Source organism: Sturnus vulgaris, chromosome 6 (assembly GCF_052056855.1).
Source record: "Sturnus vulgaris isolate bStuVul1 chromosome 6, bStuVul1.hap1, whole genome shotgun sequence".
In the NCBI taxonomy this organism is placed as follows: domain Eukaryota; kingdom Metazoa; phylum Chordata; class Aves; order Passeriformes; family Sturnidae; genus Sturnus; species Sturnus vulgaris.
In genome coordinates, this window is record NC_142248.1 from 34,029,935 (window position 1) to 34,044,522 (window position 14,588).

At 35.5% G+C, this 14,588-nt stretch overlaps 1 protein-coding gene across 3 annotated transcripts in view; it reads right to left on the minus strand.

The window, feature by feature from the left end:
• Positions 1–14,588, minus strand: part of DICER1 (dicer 1, ribonuclease III) — a 64,203-nt gene that overhangs the window by 40,717 nt on the left and 8,898 nt on the right. For all 3 annotated transcript variants that reach the window (XM_088166181.1, XM_014884463.2, XM_014884461.2), the window contains exons 2-3: positions 5,809–5,874; positions 4,807–4,907 (exon numbers count right to left, since the gene is read on the minus strand). The gene's annotated coding sequence lies outside the window, so the exon portion shown is untranslated. The remainder of the gene's footprint in view (positions 1–4,806; positions 4,908–5,808; positions 5,875–14,588) is intronic.

Consider the following 14,588-nt stretch of genomic DNA (forward strand, 5'->3'; position numbering starts at 1 on the left):
CCTTAGTGAAGCTTTTGTATGAACTGACAGCTTAACTGCAGGATAACAGGGAAGAAGGGAAAAAAAGCAGGGAAAAAGGTCACATCCCCAACACCCCGTACTCCAAGCTCATAGATGGTCTCCTTTAATATATCTAGCTTTTCTTTCTGTATTCCCGTGAGTGGAAGCACTATTTGGTAACAGAGACAAAAAAAATCCTTAGAATTACAGAATGGTTTGGGTTGGAATGGACCTTAAAGATCATATAGTTCAAACTCCTTGTAGTGTTTGAAGAACACAAAGTTCTTTTGTATGACTACTGTATTTCACTGAAACAGTCTCAATCATGCTTCTCTACTTACATTGAGCAACTGGTGAAAAACAACTAATGTTTGCTTTGTTTAAAACAGCACCTCACTGTCATAATAATTGCTAGAATGGACCAGTGAAAAAAAACCCAAACATTTTCCATAATAAAAGCTGAAGCTGACTCCTCAATCATTCCTGCACATAAGCTCAGCCACTTCAGTTTTATAAATCGCTTTAGATGAACAGCTCCTCCTCTTTGTTTACTGTTCCATTTGTGTTGTGTTTCTTTTTAAAATGATAAATACAACTTTGGGAACATATAAAACAGCTATATCACATCACCAGGAAGGAATTAAGGAGAGAAAACCAACTTTATTTTTAAAGGCTGCTAATAAAAAACAAGTACAGGATCTAATATTACAAATAATTCACCTCTTTTGCTATGCACCAAACAACAGTGATACCAGTTTAGCTACCCTGCTGTAAGAAGCCAGAGGATTTATGCTTACATGTGGTTCCACCTTGATCTGGAAAGGCTGTGAAACAAAATACACTCAAAACTACAGCTTTGGTTTGTGCACCTTCACAGAAGACCTGCTCTGAAATACAATTATGTCATTGAGACCAAAAAGCATTCTCAGAAAAACCCTTTGAAGTGTGAAAGAAGAAGTATATGCACATTTCTAACTTGAAAAGTACACATGACCAAAACAGCATTGTGTGCCACTGCAATCATGCCTGGGTTGAGCTTTCATGAGACTTAACACATTTGAAAGAACATATAGGGGGAGGGAATTTAAGCTAAGTCAGGTAAAAAGAAAAAGTTATTCTCCCAAATCAATGTTTCTTTCTGCTATACTAAGGTTTCCTAGTCCTGGCCCTCACTTCTATGATTTGTACTGGAAGTATATAAGATCTGACAAGATCAATGTCAACATTATTACGGCAGTAAGCCAGAATAATGTAGTAATTGTATCATTCTAGAGTGTCTATTTCAAGAGGGAGGAAAAATATCAAGTTCTTCAATAAAAAAAAAGCAGTACAGGGTCATCTAGAAATAAAAAGGGAAAGAACACATCTACTCGAAGAACAGATTTTTAAATTGAAAACATTTGAGATGTAAGCACATATGTTCAGAATCTGTGGACAGAAAACTGAACATGAGCTAACTGAAACTAGCTAACAGTGATGCAAACAAAAAGTCAAACCAGTCCTGCTCAGCCTTTACTATTTGGGTAATAAAGATACTTGTTAAGATGTTCCATCTTTGTCCACTGCATTATTTTTGAAACCTGATAGAACAAGAAACTGTAAGAATTTGCTGAAGCTGAATCCGGAGCAAGAAACACCTGAAACGAATCATACTTCTGTGACCCTAGACTAGTTATGGAAGCTGGATAAGGCAGCACAGTGCTCAAGCGCTCATTTGAGTGCTCACTTGTTCTACTAAAATAATAGTGAAAGTTCCAGTTTCATGGCCATCATTCTTGAGAGTTTTAAGAGCAGAATTCACAACCTAGTACCCTTATTTTTATGCACATTTATGTGAACAGAGAGTAAACTGCAGAGCTAAAATTAACCCCTTATTCCATCATTTAAAGAACTGTTTTTCACAAAAAACACGTTGGAAATGAGGTCAACATGCAATAGCAATTTTTTCCAGTCTGCAATAAATCTGGAACTGTGGTGTAGGTTTTTCAGTCACATGACTATATCCAATTTGAAGCCATCCCCTGGCGCACAATAAATTCAAGGTTTACTGTACTAAGGAATACAAGCCACACTGACCAGAGGCTTCACCTGGAATGAGACATCCTGGATCTACTCCTGCTTGGAGGACAGTTTAAAACATTTATAGAATGCCACTGAGGTATACAGAGAAGAGAGAAATGTCTTTCAAGTTTTTACCACCATTTGTGAGCACAGTTTGTGCTGTATTCACAAGTTAATGCGAAACTATAATCATCTTCTATTAACACTAAAAATTTCTTACTGCCATTTGCAATGTATTTAATTTGCTTTCTATATTGATTCGTACCTTTGTACCTAATATAATCCTTGTGATACAAGCATTATTTCTGATGTTTTAGGATTTCATCCTTGTCCAGGAATGTCTAATTTATCCTCTAAAAACATTTTCAGCACCAGTCAAAACAAGATAGCCTCAAGAGGTAAAAACAATCCACTTATTCTAAAGGAAATAAACGACAATTTATAAAAAAAAATATGAATAGAACCTTGCTGCTTGAATATTCTCTTACATGAACACTTGAAAGTCTTAACGTAGTTTCTTTATAGCAATTTTTATGTTCAAGTGCTACATGAAACATTAACTTGCTGAATGATCTAACAGAGCAAATTCTTACTGGGGTAAAGGACCAAATAAAAAGAAAAATGTAAACTATTACAAATACAAAATACAGAGTAGAAAATTAATGTAAATGTTAAAATACAAGATGTCACTGAGAATGTTACATACCAACTTACACTGTAAGCATTCAGTGGCAAGAATTGGTTTTTCATCAATTTAGGTGACCTTGCAATATTTCTATGTTGCCTGATTTCTAAGCTTTCTTTCTAAAGAAGTGTACTTTTTAAAGGATTTGACTTTTTCAGTGACAGTCCAGAAGAACACACTACTTCTTCCAAAAAAAGAAGTGTATTCTGTTAATATTACTCCTGCAACTTTAGTTCTCTTAAGAGAACTTGTATGTCCCAAGGCAAACACTCCCAGTTTTATCTGAAAAAAAAAAAAAAAAGTCCAAAACTCAAACATCAAACAACTGTCAATATTACTCAGTAAGATGAATCAGAAATCTTTTTTATATTGTGGTCTCTTTAACACAGAACACATCTTACGAGACATTCTTTCTCTCTCATCCTTCAAAGATCTTTATCCCATGCATTGCCTAACAGCAATTTTTATATTTGGTCTTCTAATATTCTTAAATGAAAAAACAAGAATGCATTTCAGATGTGTTCCTTTCCAAGAAGGGAATGCATAGATGCTTCCAAAGCTCAAATATAAGCATCCCTTTAAGGACCATCTTCCCTTGTTTCCCTACCATATTCAGAAATATTCTTTGTGAATATTCATTTTGAACTACAAGAATTCTATTTTTTCTATTTTTCTGATATAGAACCAGTCTAACATTGGTCATTAATAGCCTACCAAAGCATACCAGCACAACGACAGCTGCTTTCTTGTTGTCCAGGAAAAGTTTCATTAGAGCTTATTAAAACAAAAGTTAAATTGAGGCTCTACATTTGGATAAGCTTATTCTGAAGCACTTCTACAAGCAGTACAACAGTTAACACGTGAAATTCCTGGCAGACTCCTCCTAAATGTCTGTTTGTAGGAGAGAAATGGAGTACAACATGACACTTAGCAGCCTCAGAAAACCCCTTAAGTCCTCCACGTATGACCAAACCTGGACTTGGAGCAAAAGCCTAATAAACACTTTGTGCAATCAGTCCACCTGGACCAACAGAGCCAGCAAGTCATCGTTCACACAGGGGTTGTGCTGCTTCACACTGAACAGTCAAATGCAAAAGGATTATGCCACTGTTTATCAACACAACGCACACAGGCTGCAGGGCATTTACAAATAAAGCAATAAAATGTAAAAACAAAAATCAGTTTTGTAGCACATCTCTAGTGGTACCAGTGCATGAGGCATTCAGAATAAACATTCAGAAAGGGGATGTTTCTCCTTTAAAGAATACAGACATGCAGCCAGATTCTACAATAAACTTTCCTTTTCTAAAATTATATGTACAAGGCCTGTGCAACAATCCTAATTATGCAGTTGCTTAATCAGCAGCGTAGAACTGGCGCTGTGCAGACTCCTTTCACCTCCCTAACACAGATGACAAAAGATAAAGTATGAAGTATATGGATCTAAGATGCAAGGCAAGGTAAGCACCAGCAGACCTAAATATATTTCTGTCTTCCCTATGTTATCAAAGCACATTTTTCTGCTATGCAGTTTTAATCAGATAGAATATTTCCCTAATTTTGTTGAACTCATATTTCAAACTGAAGCATACTATTGAAACTAAGACCTTAATTCACCTGTAATTTCTTTTCCTTACCATTTACTTTGTATCTCCTATCTGTAACAACATATGAATGCAATTCTAATTCTAACCCCTTGTGTCAACTCGTTTTTTTTTTTTAAACTGATCATATTTCACCAACACAACCACATCTGAATATAAAATCCACAAGAAAAACATATACACATCCTTTTAAAAAACGGAATAGATTTCTAATCATATTCAGCTACATAAGAAGTATCAGAGCAAGTGTTTCATGATAAACATCTAAACTTCTATGAATAAAAGAAAGTAGCTACTTTCATTTTTCTTTCCAAAGACATTCAGTCCATTTCTATAAACTCACACATGAAAGTTACTTTACTCTATGGTTCTGAAACATCTTTAAATATAAAATAGGAGAACATAGTGCAGTGATACATCAAAACCTGCTTTTCCCACACTACAAAGCAGTCTTACCGTTTTAATTTCTGCAGTCTCTGTGTTTATGCTTCCTGAACTGCATTTTGACATCATGATATCAGCTTGTAGATTAATCACATAATTTTCAAGCCTTGACTCTTAAAAAAACAAGAACAAAAAATCTATGAACTATAAAAATTATTTGAAATGGAAATACAATAACAGGATTAATTGTGGTAATTCAGGTGCTTATTAACATTTATATCTTGAGCCTACACCACAACTTGCTGACAGAAACAAAATATTTAGGTTTGCTCTGAACATGAAATATTTTATTTACTATCAGAAACTAAAATTTAAAAGATTTAAAAGAATTTAGTTTAAATGTGCACATACTTCCCTAGTCCTACTTCCAGGTTACTATTAATAATTACTGGCTCATGTGAGAAATAGAAGAGTAGAGTGTTTGATATAATTGCACCATGGTTTATGTAACTGTACTGCTTTTTCCATTCACATGTATTTTCACTTTGAGTTAGACATTAAAAAAAAAATCAGAATTCAAGCTTCTTTAAACTATTTCAATTTGAAAAGTCAACTCATGAAGAAGCAACAACCATTTCTCTTGAAGTACACCAGTCTTTTTAGTAAAATAAAAATTACTGTGCACTTAAGATGGCGATTTACCCATAAAATTAAAATTCAGAAAGACAGAAATTAATGACCGTGAATTTCTAGACATATTAGCCAAATACATTTATTATGTATTTATATCAAGCATATTATATTTATATAAAACTACAACTTAAAGAAAAAATACCATATTTAAGCAGATCTAGAGTGTTCTTAAAGCTATAAAATAAAAAATTTGCACAATATATACACCTGAAAGTGTGCATTTTGCCAGACCTAAAAAGAGATTGTGAAGACCAATTTTTAAAAATCAATACTGAAAACTTAAACACAAAATGAATCTTGATGAAAATTTCTCCTCCAATCAATTCCATAAAGTTAACAAAGAGGACACTCCCAAGATTAGTTCAGTATGTTCATTTTTACCTCAAACGCTGATGCTGAGCTTTTCCAGAGTCTCCAAGCCTGTAATTTTGTTTCACCCTAGGTAACCTAAAAAGCAACATAAAGAGAGAGCATTTTACCATGAACTGCCATTAAAATCATCGGTGCCATGTGGTAGTCTGCTTTCTTGCATTTTAATATTTAGCTCCGTAGCAAGAGCACATGGTCCTTCAAAATCTAATTATCATATGCCCCTTTTTGGCTAGAGATGGAGACAGTCAGTGTCTGAATGATTACCCCTAAGTGCTCAGGAGATATTTGTATGTTTTGTTTTTTCTGCTAAAGTAATTGCTAGCTAAGGCCAACTAGATTCACAGTTTTTCTCCCCTGTGCTCCATGCATGTTTCATCATCCAGAAGCAAATTATTATTCAACACATTTAATAGAGAGATCTGAAAGAATGTATGCTTTTCCAGAAAACAAAGTTAACAGTTATCATTTTATTTTACAAGAATACAAAAGGAATGCAGCACAGAAAAATCCGATAGATACTGCATTCATGTAAAAAACAGAATGACAAAAAATTTACTCCCCGGGCTACATTTTAAATTTGTGTTTGCAGCATACATAACTACATCCTTTATTTTCAGCACAAAATACAGCAAATTGCTTCTAAGATGCAGTAAGCAGAACTTAGATTTATTATAGCAAGTTCCTGTTATGCCTAGGTTATTCATTTATTCACTTTAAACGTGAACTAGAATATATATTCCATAGAACCAGAAAATAACCTAACAACAGAAAACTGCGACATCCACGGTAAAAATACAGAAATATACTCCACTCTCCATACATTTGCAAGAAATGTTGAAGGGAATAATGCAGCATTTGGATATCCCAGCAAAAAGGAAACATGAACGGAAAGAAAGGTTCAACCTTTGCCAATAAAGCTAATGCCGCATGTGTGCCTTAACAGAGCAAATTTACTTCACTGCCAAATCGCAGATGGCAAACAAAGCACGGAGACCAGCAGGTAAGATCTGGAGTACCAAAGAAGTCTGTAATTCTAATTCTCCACCGGCACAACCGCTTCCTTCGGCACACTGCAGCCAGAAGAGCTCGGCTTTAATCAATCGATTGGCCGGCAGGAATTACAGTAGGCCCTTTGAATGCCAACCTAAAACCAGACAGGCCACATTCCTGAGATGCAGTCAAGGTCTAGCACAAAACCGCAGCGTATATCACATTAGCATCTAAATGGCGCTGGTGCACCCACTCAGACAAAGCGTGGTGGATCCTTCCCGCGGGCACCTGCCGGGGCCGCGGCCCTCGGACAGCGGCACCGCCGGGGCCAGCGCCGAACATCCCCCGCGCTGCAGCCGGCAAACACTTTATACCACAGTCAGAAAAAGAAAAAAAAAAAAAAAAGTTTCATTTTGCTTTCTAGTTTCTGAGGATCTTGTTAAAAAACAAGCAAAAGAGACCAAAAGAAAAATTAGTGACATTTTAGAAACCTAATTTTTAGGAATGTCAATGTCTTCTATCAATCAGCAAGGCTCCCCCTCCCTTTCTTTGAATGTTACCTCTTCTTTTAAAAGCTCAGTGTTCACATATTTTATCAACAGGCAGAAGGCAGGAGTTCTAAGATAAGCAGACACTCTGAATTGCCTTCCGAAAGACACCACAAACGCAGTAAATACTCAAAGCATTAACATAAAAAATAAATAATTTTCTATAAAGACATCAAGAGGAACATCCAAGCAGTGACACAGCAGGCACTTCTGCAAATCTCCATCGCTCTAGAAATCTGCAAGCGACCACAAGTTACTTCTGCAAATCTCAGCCAAGATCTTCAAGTATCTTGGCTATTTGCTACTGAAACACTACTAACGCAAAAATCAAGTATCCAAATATATCAGAAAATACAGAATACATCAAAAGGTTTCATTTTTATTTCGTGGGTCTGCAATTCAGTCCTTCAAAATAATCACATTGATACCTAACTTGCTATTAAAAAAGAATGGTCAGAAAAAGGATAATTGAAATTTACAGTGTAACACCTCCTGTCACTATATGCAACAGACTGGATCTGACGACTATCAGCATTCTTACTCTTCAACAACTTGAAATTAAACAACTAGTCCCTGGGGCAATTAAATCACTATTCAAACGGTTAACAACTTGAAAATGAAACTATTTTGTACTAAGTTTTATGCAACTGGACTCTTAAAATCATACGAGTTATTCAGTGAATCTTTAGGCAAGTACAACTAAATTCTAGAATGAACAAAGTCCTGCATGATCTTTAGTGGGTAAGGTAAAAACTGCATTTATGATTGGGAAAAAAAAGTATATCCGGGCTGGCATCCTGCCTCTATAATCACAGCTGGTCGCAGATGCTGAGGGCAAGAGGGAAGAGGCGACTATAGAACAGGACTTATCCTTTTCTTCTTCTTTTTATTCCAGCAACTTCACATTTCAACTTTTTTCTTTGGTTTATTATGGTACAAACAATAAATTTATGCCAGAAACTTTAACTCCCGTCTGCCTCAGATTAATTTGAAAGCAAAATACTCTTTGACATCCAAGGACCTAAGCCTTCATGGAAGTCAGGAAAAAAAAAATTACACTCGGGACACATACAACTCTAGATAAAAACATCTGAACTACACAAACACTTTGAAACACATTTATTAGTTTTAATAGCAATGAGAATTAAATTTTGCCACATATTTGAGGGTTTTTCGCTGCATAGAAAAATTGTAGCTTAAAGCATAGATTCTAATTTATGGGTAACTATAATATCAGTATCACAAGTCGGGATAACTCACTGATATCTGTGAGTTTATTTGTCATTTGGTCATCTACTTGGGTACCAAATTATTTACTTATGATTATTTACTTAATTTAAAGGTTATGTTCAAGCTTTTCAGGCACTTAAATCTTTCTACAGGAAGGCAATTAAGCAGACATTACAGAAGGGATTTCTCTCTTCCCCAGTTTGGGGGCAAGCTGTGAGGCAAGTACAGTTCCAAAGCATTAATTATTCTTGCTTTGGATAAGCTTGCTTTGGATTAGCAGCAGCTGCCCTCTGAATACAACCCCATGTAGAGACTTCAATCCCATTATTTGCATAAACATAAACCCTTTCTCTGCATGTGGCTGAAAGTCAAGCTCCTCAAAACATAGGTATTCAACAGTTCACTGTTATCACTGTGCCACAACATCCAAAATTACTAAGTTCCCTACATTACAAAAGGCTTTCTCTAAGTCAGTAATTGTATGACACAAGGCCAGCAGACACTTGGATTGCAAATCCAGTTCTAAAACTTCTACCAAGCCAAAAATGAGAGTTTAAATCTACTGCAGTTAGCTGTATCAATTTATATACCACCCAAGAACCAGTGTTCAAGTTCTAGCCTTAGTTCCAAAAAAACCACCAACAAAACAAAAAAAATGTATTCATCATGAATGATGAATCAAACCAACTCTTTCCAGTGCAATCTTAAAATATGTATTATATGTTGGTTAGCACATTATTTACTCCACATTTTACACTTTATTTTTAAATTTCATCCTAAAAAAATGAAGACTTCTCACCAGTTACACTACTTGTCTTCACATGGCCTTTCCCTGAAGTGAATTTGTGGGCACACTACTGGAATTTTCTTTTAGGTGAAGCTGGGATAAAAATCAGTATTAAATTCATAAAAATATGTAGTACAAAGAAACTTTTTTCCTCCCAAATTCAGAAGACATTCAAAGCTCTTCAACTGCCACAGAATTCACCAGCAGAGAGAAAAAAAACCCACAACGACCAAATACATACTTGATTATTTTACTGAAGGAAAAAGTACGTGAATAACTTCAAAGACATTTCCATAGGCCCTTCGGGTTGCTCTTTTTTCGTTTCGTTTTTTGTTTGCTTGCTGAGTTTGTCTCCTTTTTTCTTTTGGAATATGAAATAATACGTAAAGGTGAAGATGCTACCCAGGTTGAGTCGACATACCTGGAGGTGTTTAACAAAATGTGTAGATGTGGCACTTACGGACATAGTTTTGTGTGGACTGGGCAGTCTTACACTGAAAGCTGGATTTTACGGGTCTTTTCCCTAAATCATATGGAAGATATAGTATTTCCCTCTATGTAAATACATGCATTTAGACTAGAACATGAGCATTCCTTCATGTTCTTAACAATTAAACCAATGTAAGGCTTCAGCAGCTCATATCAATTAACTTTTATCTTTAAATGCAATCTTTATTTTTCAATATTGCCCAAAAAAGCAAACATTTGCACACTGTCTAGGGTTCAAAAGTGGTGAGAAGCCATAAGTATTACATTTTGCCAGGACAATGCTTCAAGCCTCATGTAGCATTTTCGTTATCACAGGTTATCTGTAGCACTACTGGCCTTCCAGAACAACTGATACAATAGTGAAACTGAATCAAAAATATTCAACAAATTACTTGGCAAAAAGGTAGTGACAGAAGAACTGAAGTCCTTATCTAGGTTAATACTATAAAAAATACCTGGGAGATGAAACATGCTTGTTCAGTATACTGTGAGTCCTGAACTATTGGTAAGAAAAAGTGGAACAATTTGCACAGATTTGAGGACTTCCTCTTATACTAAGTAATTCTAAAGGTTTTTATCTTCAATTAAAGCTTCTTTTTTAATAGATGCCTTAAATTATTAGGTTTAGGAGTAAATATGGAATCTCAACTGAATCTGAAAAATAAAAATACTTAAGATCCAAAAAAATGTGATGTGGACAGCTTCTTTTCCCCAATATGTGGGGTCATAGGTGTCTAAACATTGACTGAGAAGCCTTATATTTTCTTCCCTTCTTTGAAAGCTTTTCATATTGTGATCAACCATGAAAGCTGGAACAAGGTCAAACATCACTGCTAACAGAGGAGGTGGTTTAACCAGCTCAAAGATACCTTAGCTCCAATCCTGTTGCAACTAAGCACCACTAAACCCTGCGGTGCAGAGATCCAAATCAGAAAACACCCGTTCCTGATTCATCCATCAATCTTCCACAGTAGCAGAAGAAATGCAAGATGAAAAAGAATAAATTGAGATAAAATAGGTATCCTTGAGAGAATTCTGAGTGTATATTGATAGGTATCTTTCCCTAATGCAGAATACAGTCCAGTGCGGCATTAGTCCAATTTCCCACATTAGATCTGCTCACAACATAAATAGTGATGGATACTCTTAACTATGCGGGTTAAAAAAAAATATATCCAAGTTGTTCCTACTCGTTGAATGATAACAAAAGCATCAAAAACAAATAAGCTGTTTGCTACAACCATCATTTAAAAAAAAAAAAACCCAGGGAGGTAACTTTTTACCTTTCATTTTTCAGAACGGAGCGAGAGGTATTTCTGCATATATGCAAAAGCATTCCCAGATATGTAAACGACAGGATTGTTCCAGACATTAAAGCAGTTGTTGGTTACTGGATACAGCATTTACTGAATACTCATTTAATGATTATAGAGGCAAGTTAGAAGGAAAGAAATTAAATTACTGTAAAACAATTCCATTTTTTATTATCTAAAACTACTCAGGCCTGAGAAATAATTTTTAAAGGAGTTAAATCTCTGTAAATGGTGTAACTGAGGGTTTCTGACAATATGTTGGGTTCTGGAAGCAACATAACTAAGTTAATATAGTACTAAACCTGTCAATTAACTCTTCTGCTAAGCACAACTCAGAATTAATATATTCCTATATTCGTTTCAATTCCAGACCCTGTTTGTATTACTGGCAAAATATTACATTAAAGGAGACACACATATGTACATGACCCTAGTCCACAGCCATCAGTTGAAGAGAGTTCTTTTTTTCTGTAGCATTAAAATAGATAGTCCTGTAATTCAGTCAGTTGTGAACTGCATTTTCAGAACAGAACACAAACATACAAGTATGAGTAGAGACACTTATCTCTGAACAACATAGCAGATTTTGCTTTATTCAGGATTACCAGCTCCACAAACCCTGGTTATCAAGAAATAGAAAATACAAAGCCAAAGAAAGAATTCCATCCTGATCTTACCACATTAGCTGTAGTTTGCATCGATGTTGCCAAACCACCAATTATTATGCCTGGTATCATCTAATTACCAGAAGTACAGTAGCCTGATTGCAGCAACATTAAGTAGCAAACATCAAGCAACTATGAGCAAAATCTCTGAGGGGTTAATTCAGTAGTTCTCAATTTTCAGAAAAAAATGCACCCAAATTCTGTGAGGCTGACTGGCAGCTGCATTGGCAGAGCCTGGACTACCTCCCCTTTCTGCTGCTGCTGCTGTGCTCAGCTTCTACTTTGGATATATTAAGACCTACCAAAAGAAAACACTAAAACAGCCTGGCAAGTACATTCCTGGTGACTGACAAGTAATGACCTGGAAAACACAGAAGAATGAGATAAGCAGTAGAACACATCTCTACCATTTTAAATGTGGGAAACAAATTCACACACAGTCTCTCACAGTTATCACTGTATTACTCCTCCAGTCTGGGCAGCTCTGCACATGCATCAATTCTTTCACTTAATGATGAGTACTGGATTAAGAGCACTTTCTTACCCTCATTTATTCTCACAGTACCCTGCAGATGACCAATGCCAGCAGGTCAGACTATGTTTCTCCAGAGGTCAATCAAACCCAGACTCTCTGAAGACATCCCTGAAGCAGCACAGAAATGAAGGGCAGCTGTAATGAACACACAGTCAGACCGCCTGGATCAGAAGAAGCACTGGTAGCATGCAAGCGACAAAGAACTCCACCTAGTTATGAGGGAATTAAAGGAAAGGAGAAAGTTTCTAGAAGCAAACCAAAAAAAGACATGAATGCAATCAAAGACTTGGAAAAGCTGAGATATTTCAGATTTTTAAAAAAGAAAAAAAACAAACCAAAAACCTCCAAACCTTACTAAAAGTCTTTAGATATCAAATAATTTATCAACAAGGAATAATCAAGTGTTTTTAAGTAAATTAAAAACTGACATGCCAATATAGCAAGCCAAATTAAATCAGAGACATTAACACCCCTAATTTTGAAGTATAATGGTAAACATGCCAGATTTATACTGGGAAATCTTACATCTAGGGTTATTACAAAACTACCCTATTAGTTGGGAATTTACATTGTTTTTGTAGTTTTCCGTAGAAACAAGTGCATCCACCCACTTTTAAGGAAATTATATCCATTGGTATCATTTAAGCTGATCCACAACATAGGCATCTCACTAATTAGGAGAACAGCACCACAACCATCAACACTGCAGTAATCACACCATTTACCTTATTAATTGTTAAACTGAATTATGTAGAACAACTTTCCCCTGCATACTACGGTGTATTTGGAAAGAATTTGTAACTCAATTAATGCAAGCATATTACATTTATAATAAATAAAAGCTTAAGTTATTCAGAATAAATATTTAAATACAACTGACTTTCAATTTCATTGACTAATCATCTGCTTTCATCAGCTAATGAGCAGATTATTTGAGTAGGCATACACAGATGCATTAAGAAGCCTAAAGAGGCAGATAATTGATGACTTCCAGAATGACTTAAGCAGATTAAATGCCTAACTTTCAATGGAGATTTCCCTCTTCTTCCTCAGCACTGCTTTCTCCACCCTGAACACGAGGTCTCCAACTTCTGTTTAGCTAATGATTTTAAGAAATTACCTTTTTCATAATTTCCTAATTTGCAATTCAAGCTACTTCAAATGCATACTAAAACTGATGAAAAGCCACCAAACCACTAAAGGGAAAAAAAAGGAAAAAAAACCCCAACCCTCTAGGCCCCTAAGACTTACAATAGAAGTAGTTTTGAAATGAAATTTTAAAGGTATGTGATCTTTAAGTTAAAAATTGAGTTTTACCTTGTTGCACAGACAAGTCGCTAGAGAAACTGAGACTAATCAACTAAAGCAAGCAAGTATATTGAAAAGGAAAAGTGCCTTAAATCCTTATGAGCAAGCTGTTACTGAGAAGAGAGGCCTTACTAGTCCTCTTTTAGAAGGATTAAGAACATGGCATATGCAGAGGTTTTACATCCCATCATTTTAACAGATCAGTATTTCACTTTAGCTTTCTCAAATATGCTTATAAAAATCTGTAGCTGGTTGTACAGTCAAATTTTTCTAATAAATTTCTGATGTAAACAAAGTACAGGAAAGATTATTTTCATTTTACCACTTTTCTTTCATTTTCACTCAGCATCAAGACAAAACACCATATAAAAGAGGTTTCCTGATCACAGCTTACCACATTTAGTATGCATGGTTATTCACCCAAAGCATCATTCTTACACTCTGCCTCCACAACTGTTTCCAAGTAATCAGCAACCACATCTGAGTCAGACCATAACACAATGAAAATCACACAGAATAAATTGTTTCTTAGATGAATTAGACTTGTTAATTTACTTTACCATAAAACTTCAGAAATGCTTGCTCCAATGAAGCTTAACAACAAATACCAGGATGTGAGGGGAAAAAGCCCGGATTTTTTTCTAGGTAGAAATGCCATCTAAAATGCATGCCAACCGAGAGCCTCAGATACAGGTACCTACACTTCTCAGGTGCCTAACAGGAAAAAAAAAATTACTGTTTTGAGTAGCACTCTGTGATCATGTATCCCCTAATTAGAATGTAAAATTTTAAATAATCCAAAGTCTTCTGATTTTGTCTTTCCAATTAACCCTCTGACAGTATCATATTCAATACTGAAAATACTCCTTGCCTTAAGCATTGGCTACTGCTTCATATGAAAATTACACATACACTCAAACACTA